Genomic DNA, 8251 nt, shown 5'->3' on the forward strand with positions numbered 1-8251 from the left:
CCCTTGTCCCCGTAATGAAAGATACCATTTCCCACCGTGGGAAATGCACGAAAATCGGACTGAACACGGGGGAGGCTCCCCCCTCGAAGGCGAGACCGTCGGCAGAACCGCCGGGTCAAACCCGGCCGAGCTACCCGGCTTACAAGTCTCAAAGTCGGTATGAGCAGTCACGTCCACCCCCATTCCCTTTTGGACCACTTCCCACGGTTCCAAATGCATGAAAATCGGCCTGTACACGGGGGAGGCACCCGCCTCGAAGACGAGACCGTCGGCAGAACCGCCGGGTCAAACCCGGCTGAGCTACCCGGCTCGGAAGCGCCAAAGTCGGGTTGAGCAGTCACATTCACTCCCATCGACGTTTGGACCACTTCCCACGGTTCGAAATGCACGGAAATCGGCCTGTACACGGGGGAGGCACCCGCCTCGAAGAGGAGACTGTCGGCAGAACCGCCGGGTCAAACCCGGCTGTGCTAACCGGCTCGGAAGCGCCAAAGTCGGGTTGAGCAGTCACATTCACTCCCATCCCCTTTTGGGCAACTTCCCACGGTTGGAAATGCATGGAAATCGGACTGAACACGGGGGAGGCTCCCCCCTCGAAGGCGAGACCGTCGGCAGAACCGCAGGATCAAACCCGGCTGAGCTACCCGGCTTACAAGTCTCAAAGTCGGTATGAGCAGACACGTCCACCCCCATTCCCTTTTGGACCACTTCCCACGGTTCGAAATGCATGAAAATCGGCCTGTATACGGGGGAGGCACCCGCCTCGAAGACGAGACCGTCGGCAGACCCGCCGGGTCAAACCCGGCTGAGCTACCCGGCTCGGAAGCGCCAAAGTCGGGTTGAGCAGTCACATTCACTCCCATCCCCTTTTGGACCACTTCCCACGGTTCGAAATGCACGAAAATCGGCCTGTACACGGGGGAGGCACCCGCCTCGAAGACGAGACCGTCGGCAGAACCGCCGGAACAAACCCGGCTGAGCTACCCGGCTTACAAGTCTCAAAGTCGGTATGAGCAGACACGTCCACCCCCATTCCCTTTTGGACCACTTCCCACGGTTCGAAATGCATGAAAATCGGCCTGTATACGGGGGAGGCACCCGCCTCGAAGACGAGACCGTCGGCAGACCCGCCGGGTCAAACCCGGCTGAGCTACCCGGCTCGGAAGCGCCAAAGTCGGGTTGAGCAGTCACATTCACTCCCATCCCCTTTTGAACCTCTTCCCACCGTTGGAAATGCACGAAAATCGGCCTGTACACGGGGGAGGCTCCCCCCTCGAAGGCGAGACCGTCGGCAGAACCGCCGGGTCAAACCCGGCTGAGCTACCCGGCTTACAAGTCTCGAAGTCGGGTTGAGCAGTCACATTCACTCCCATCGACTTTTGGGCAACTTCCCACCGTTGCAAATGCATGAAAATCGGCCTGTACACGGGGGAGGCACCCGCCTCGAAGTCGAGACCGTCGGCAGAACCGCCGGGTCCAACCCGGCTGAGCTACCCGGCTTACAAGTCTCAAAGCCGGGTTGGGCAGTCACGTTCACCCCCATTCCCTTTTGGATCACTTCCCACGGTTCGAAATGCACGAAAACCGGCCTGTACACGGGGGAGGGTCCGCCCTCGAAGGCGAGACCGTCGGCAGAACCGCCGGGTCAAACCTGGCTGAGCTACCCGGCTTACAAGTCTCAAAGTCGGGTTGAGCAGTCACGTTCACTCCCATCGACTTTTAGACCACTTCCCACGGTTCGAAATGCACGAAAATCGGCCTGTACACGGGGGAGGCACCCGCCTCGAAGACGAGACCGTCGGCAGAACCGCCGGGTCAAACCCGGCCGAGCTACCCGGGTTAGAAGCCTCAGAGTCGGGTTGAGCAGTCACGTTCACTCCCATCGACTTTTAGACCACTTCCCACGGTTGGAAATGCACGAAAATCGGCCTGTACACGGGGGTGGCATCCGCCTCGAAGACGAGACCGTCGGCAGAACCGCCGGGTCAAACCCGGCTGAGCTACCCGGCTTACAAGTCTCAAAGTCGGGTTGAGCAGTCACATTCACTCCCATCGACTTTTGGGCAACTTCCCACGGTTCGAAATGCACAAGATTCGGCCTGAACACGGGGGACGCTCCCCCCTCGAAGGCGAGACCGTCGGCAGAACCGCCGGGTCAAACCCGGCTGAGCTACCCGGCTCGGAAGCGCCAAAGTCGGTATGAGCAGTCACGTTCACTCCCATCCCCTTTTGGACCGCTTCCCACGGTACGAAATGCATGAAAATCGGCCTGTACACGGGGGAGGCACCCGCCTCGAAGACGAGACCGTCGGCAGAACCGCCGGGTCAAACCCGGCTGAGCTACCCGGCTTACAAGTCTCAAAGTCGGGTTGAGCAGTCACATTCACTCCCATCGACTTTTGGGCAACTTCCCACGGTTCGAAATGCACAAAATTCGGCCTGAACACGGGGGACGCTCCCCCCTCGAAGGCGAGACCGTCGGCAGAACCGCCGGGTCAAACCCGGCTGAGCTACCCGGCTTAAAAGTCTCAAAGTCGGTATGAGCAGTCACATTCACCCCCATTCCCTTTTGGACCACTTCCCACGGTTGGAAATGCATGAAAATCGGCCTGGACACGGGGGAGGCTCCCCCCTCGATGACGAGACCGTCGGCAGAACCGCCGGAACAAACCCGGCTGAGCTACCCGGCTTACAAGTCTCAAAGTCGGTATGAGCAGACACGTCCACCCCCATTCCCTTTTGGACCACTTCCCACCGTTGGAAATGCACGAAAATCGGCCTGTACACGGGGGAGGCACCGGCCTCGAAGACGAGACCGTCGGCAGAACCGCCGGATCAAACCCGGCCGAGCTACCCGGGTTAGAAGCCTCAGAGTCGGGTTGAGCAGTCACATTCACTCCCATCCCCTTTTGAACCTCTTCCCACCGTTGGAAATGCACGAAAATCGGCCTGTACACGGGGGAGGCTCCCCCCTCGAAGGCGAGACCGTCGGCAGAACCGCCGGGTCAAACCCGGCTGAGCTACCCGGCTTAAAAGTCTCAAAGTCGGGTTGAGCAGTCACATTCACTCCCATCGACTTTTGGGCAACTTCCCACCGTTGCAAATGCATGAAAATCGGCCTGTACACGGGGGAGGCTCCGCCCTCGAAGGCGAGACCGACGGCAGAACCGCCGGGTCAAACCCGGCCGGGCTACCCGGGTTAGAAGCCTCAGAGTCGGGTTGAGCAGTCGCATTCACCCCCATCCCCTTTTGAACCTCTTCCCACCGTTGGAAATGCACGAAAATCGGCCTGTACACGGGGGAGGCACCGGCCTCGAAGACGAGACCGTCGGCAGAACCGCCGGATCAAACCCGGCCGAGCTACCCGGGTTAGAAGCCTCAGAGTCGGGTTGAGCAGTCACATTCACTCCCATCCCCTTTTGAACCTCTTCCCACCGTTGGAAATGCACGGAAATCGGCCTGTACACGGGGGAGGCTCCCCCCTCGAAGGCGAGACCGTCGGCAGAACCGCCGGGTCAAACCCGGCTGAGCTACCCGGCTTACAAGTCTCAAAGTCGGTATGAGCAGACACGTCCACCCCCATTCCCTTTTGGACCACTTCCCACCGTTGGAAATGCACGAAAATCGGCCTGTACACGGGGGAGGCACCGGCCTCGAAGACGAGACCGTCGGCAGACCCGCCGGATCAAACCCGGCCGAGCTACCCGGGTTAGAAGCCTCAGAGTCGGGTTGAGCAGTCACATTCACTCCCATCCCCTTTTGAACCTCTTCCCACCGTTGGAAATGCACGAAAATCGGCCTGTACACGGGGGAGGCTCCCCCCTCGAAGGCGAGACCGTCGGCAGAACCGCCGGGTCAAACCCGGCTGAGCTACCCGGCTTAAAAGTCTCAAAGTCGGGTTGAGCAGTCACATTCACTCCCATCGACTTTTGGGCAACTTCCCACCGTTGCAAATGCATGAAAATCGGCCTGTACACGGGGGAGGCTCCGCCCTCGAAGGCGAGACCGACGGCAGAACCGCCGGGTCAAACCCGGCCGGGCTACCCGGCTCGGAAGCGCCAAAGTCGGGTTGAGCAGTCACATTCACCCCCATCCCCTTTTGGGCCACTTCCCACGGTTCGAAATGCATGAAAATCGGCCTGTACACGGGGGACGCTCCCCCCTCGAAGGCGAGGCAGTCGGCAGAACCGCCGGGTCAAACCCGGCTGAGCTACCCGGGTTAGATGCCTCAAAGTCGGGTTGAGCAGTCACATTCACCCCCATCCCCTTTCGGCCCCCTTCCCACGGTTGGAAATGCATGAAAATCGGCCTGTACACGGTGGGCGCTCCCCCCTCGAAGGTGAGACCTTCGGCAGAACCGCCGGGTCAAATCCTGCCGAGCTACCCGCGTTAGAGGTCTCAATGTCGGCTTCAGCAGTCACATTCAATCCCATTCCCGTTTGGACCTCTTCCCACGGTTGGAAATGCATGAAAATCGGCCTGTACACGGTGGGCGCTCCCCCCTCGAAGGTGAGACCTTCGGCAGAACCGCCGGGTCAAATCCTGCCGAGCTACCCGCGTTAGAGGTCTCAATGTCGGCTTCAGCAGTCACATTCAATCCCATTCCCGTTTGGACCTCTTCCCGCCGATGGAAATGCACAAAATTCGGCCTGAACACGCGGGGCGCTCCCCCCTCGAAGGCGAGACCGTCGCCAGAACCGCCGGGTCAAATCCGGCTGAGCTACCCGCGTTACAGGTCTCAAAGTCGGGTTGAGCAGTCACGTTCACCCCCATCCCCTTTCGGACCCCTTCCCACGGTTGGAAATGCATGAAAATCGGCCTGTACACGGTGGGCGCTCCCCCCTCGAAGGTGAGACCTTCGGCAGAACCGCCGGGTCAAATCCGGCCGAGCTACCCGCGTTAGAGGTCTCAATGTCGGCTTCAGCAGTCACATTCAATCCCATTCCCGTTTGGACCTCTTCCCGCCGATGGAAATGCACAAAATTCGGCCTGAACACGCGGGACGCTCCCCCCTCGAAGGCGAGACCGTCGCCAGAACCGCCGGGTCAAATCCGGCTGAGCTACCCGCGTTACAGGTCTCAAAGTCGGGTTGAGCAGTCACGTTCACCCCCATCCCCTTTCGGCCCCCTTCCCACGGTTGGAAATGCATGAAAATCGGCCTGTACACGGTGGGCGCTCCCCCCTCGAAGGTGAGACCTTCGGCAGAACCGCCGGGTCAAATCCTGCCGAGCTACCCGCGTTAGAGGTCTCAATGTCGGCTTCAGCAGTCACATTCAATCCCATTCCCGTTTGGACCTCTTCCCGCCGATGGAAATGCACAAAATTCGGCCTGAACACGCGGGGCGCTCCCCCCTCGAAGGCGAGACCGTCGCCAGAACCGCCGGGTCAAATCCGGCTGAGCTACCCGCGTTACAGGTCTCAAAGTCGGGTTGAGCAGTCACGTTCACCCCCATCCCCTTTCGGACCCCTTCCCACGGTTGGAAATGCATGAAAATCGGCCTGTACACGGTGGGCGCTCCCCCCTCGAAGGTGAGACCTTCGGCAGAACCGCCGGGTCAAATCCGGCCGAGCTACCCGCGTTAGAGGTCTCAATGTCGGCTTCAGCAGTCACATTCAATCCCATTCCCGTTTGGACCTCTTCCCGCCGATGGAAATGCACAAAATTCGGCCTGAACACGCGGGACGCTCCCCCCTCGAAGGTGAGACCTTCGGCAGAACCGCCGGGTCAAATCCGGCCGAGCTACCCGCGTTAGAGGTCTCAATGTCGGCTTCAGCAGTCACATTCAATCCCATTCCCGTTTGGACCTCTTCCCGCCGATGGAAATGCACAAAATTCGGCCTGAACACGCGGGACGCTCCCCCCTCGAAGGCGAGACCGTCGCCAGAACCGCCGGGTCAAATCCGGCTGAGCTACCCGCGTTACAGGTCTCAAAGTCGGGTTGAGCAGTCACGTTCACCCCCATCCCCTTTCGGACCCCTTCCCACGGTTGGAAATGCATGAAAATCGGCCTGTACACGGTGGGCGCTCCCCCCTCGAAGGTGAGACCTTCGGCAGAACCGCCGGGTCAAATCCGGCCGAGCTACCCGCGTTAGAGGTCTCAATGTCGGCTTCAGCAGTCACATTCAATCCCATTCCCGTTTGGACCTCTTCCCGCCGATGGAAATGCACAAAATTCGGCCTGAACACGCGGGACGCTCCCCCCTCGAAGGTGAGACCTTCGGCAGAACCGCCGGGTCAAATCCGGCCGAGCTACCCGCGTTAGAGGTCTCAATGTCGGCTTCAGCAGTCACATTCAATCCCATTCCCGTTTGGACCTCTTCCCGCCGATGGAAATGCACAAAATTCGGCCTGAACACGCGGGACGCTCCCCCCTCGAAGGCGAGACCGTCGCCAGAACCGCCGGGTCAAATCCGGCTGAGCTACCCGCGTTAGAGGTCTCAAAGTCGGGTTGAGCAGTCACGTTCACCCCCATCCCCTTTCGGACCCCTTCCCACGGTTGGAAATGCATGAAAATCGGCCTGTACACGGTGGGCGCTCCCCCCTCGAAGCTGAGACCTTCGGCAGAACCGCCGGGTCAAATCCGGCCGAGCTACCCGCGTTAGAGGTCTCAATGTCGGCTTCAGCAGTCACATTCAATCCCATTCCCGTTTGGACCTCTTCCCGCCGATGGAAATGCACAAAACTCGGCCTGAACACGCGGGACGCTCCCCCCTCGAAGGTGAGACCTTCGGCAGAACCGCCGGGTCAAATCCGGCCGAGCTACCCGCGTTAGAGGTCTCAATGTCGGCTTCAGCAGTCACATTCAATCCCATTCCCGTTTGGACCTCTTCCCGCCGATGGAAATGCACAAAATTCGGCCTGAACACGCGGGACGCTCCCCCCTCGAAGGCGAGACCGTCGCCAGAACCGCCGGGTCAAATCCGGCCGAGCTACCCGCGTTAGAGGTCTCAATGTCGGCTTCAGCAGTCACATTCAATCCCATTCCCTTTTGGAACACTTCCCGCCGTTAACAATGCACGATATTCGGCCTGAACACGCGGGACGCTCCCCCCTCGAAGGTGAGACCTTCGGCAGAACCGCCGGGTCAAATCCTGCCGAGCTACCCGCGTTAGAGGTCTCAATGTCGGCTTCAGCAGTCACATTCAATCCCATTCCCGTTTGGACCTCTTCCCGCCGATGGAAATGCACAAAATTCGGCCTGAACACGCGGGACGCTCCCCCCTCGAAGGCGAGACCGTCGCCAGAACCGCCGGGTCAAATCCGGCCGAGCTACCCGCGTTAGAGGTCTCAATGTCGGCTTCAGCAGTCACATTCAATCCCATTCACGTTTGGAACACTTCCCGCCGTTAACAATGCACGATATTCGGCCTGAACACGCGGGACGCTCCCCCCTCGAAGGTGAGACCTTCGGCAGAACCGCCGGGTCAAATCCTGCCGAGCTACCCGCGTTAGAGGTCTCAATGTCGGCTTCAGCAGTCACATTCAATCCCATTCCCGTTTGGACCTCTTCCCGCCGATGGAAATGCACAAAATTCGGCCTGAACACGCGGGGCGCTCCCCCCTCGAAGGCGAGACCGTCGCCAGAACCGCCGGGTCAAATCCGGCTGAGCTACCCGCGTTACAGGTCTCAAAGTCGGCTTCAGCAGTCACATTCAATCCCATTCCCTTTTGGAACACTTCCCGCCGTTAACAATGCACGATATTCGGACTGAACACGGGGGCCGGTCCGCCCTCGAAGTCAACACCGTCCGCAGAACCGCCGGGGCAAATCCGGCTGAGCTACCCCGCCCCCGAACACTCAAAGTCCCTCTGAAGCCTTGCATTCGCCTCCTTGGAAAATTGACGTCAAACATTACCAAAATCGGGGGCACGAGCACTAAAGCTAAGTCTCACCCTTTCCCTATCCCTAACCAGGAACCGAACGCCCACCCTCAGCCTCACACCAACGCCGGTGCCACTCCAGACAGACACACCCTTCAAAACCACACCCATCCGGCCATGCAACTCAAAAAGGGTCCAAATTCAGAAACACCCCCTTCAAAAGGCACTCCATCCTCGGCCACACCACCGGGACATGCTCCCCTCGGCGATAATTAAGCCCCCACCACTATTTGAAGCCAACCGCAGCCGCAACTCGAACGGAGAAATCAGTAACCAATTCAAAAATGCGCTTGGTTACTGATTTCTACTGAGCCGAAAAAATTCTAAGTGTCGGTGGTTACTGATTTATACCAACCCGAAAAAATTCTA

The sequence above is a fragment of the Chiloscyllium punctatum genome, unplaced genomic scaffold (assembly GCF_047496795.1).
Source record: "Chiloscyllium punctatum isolate Juve2018m unplaced genomic scaffold, sChiPun1.3 scaffold_753, whole genome shotgun sequence".
NCBI classification, from domain to species: Eukaryota; Metazoa; Chordata; class Chondrichthyes; order Orectolobiformes; family Hemiscylliidae; genus Chiloscyllium; species Chiloscyllium punctatum.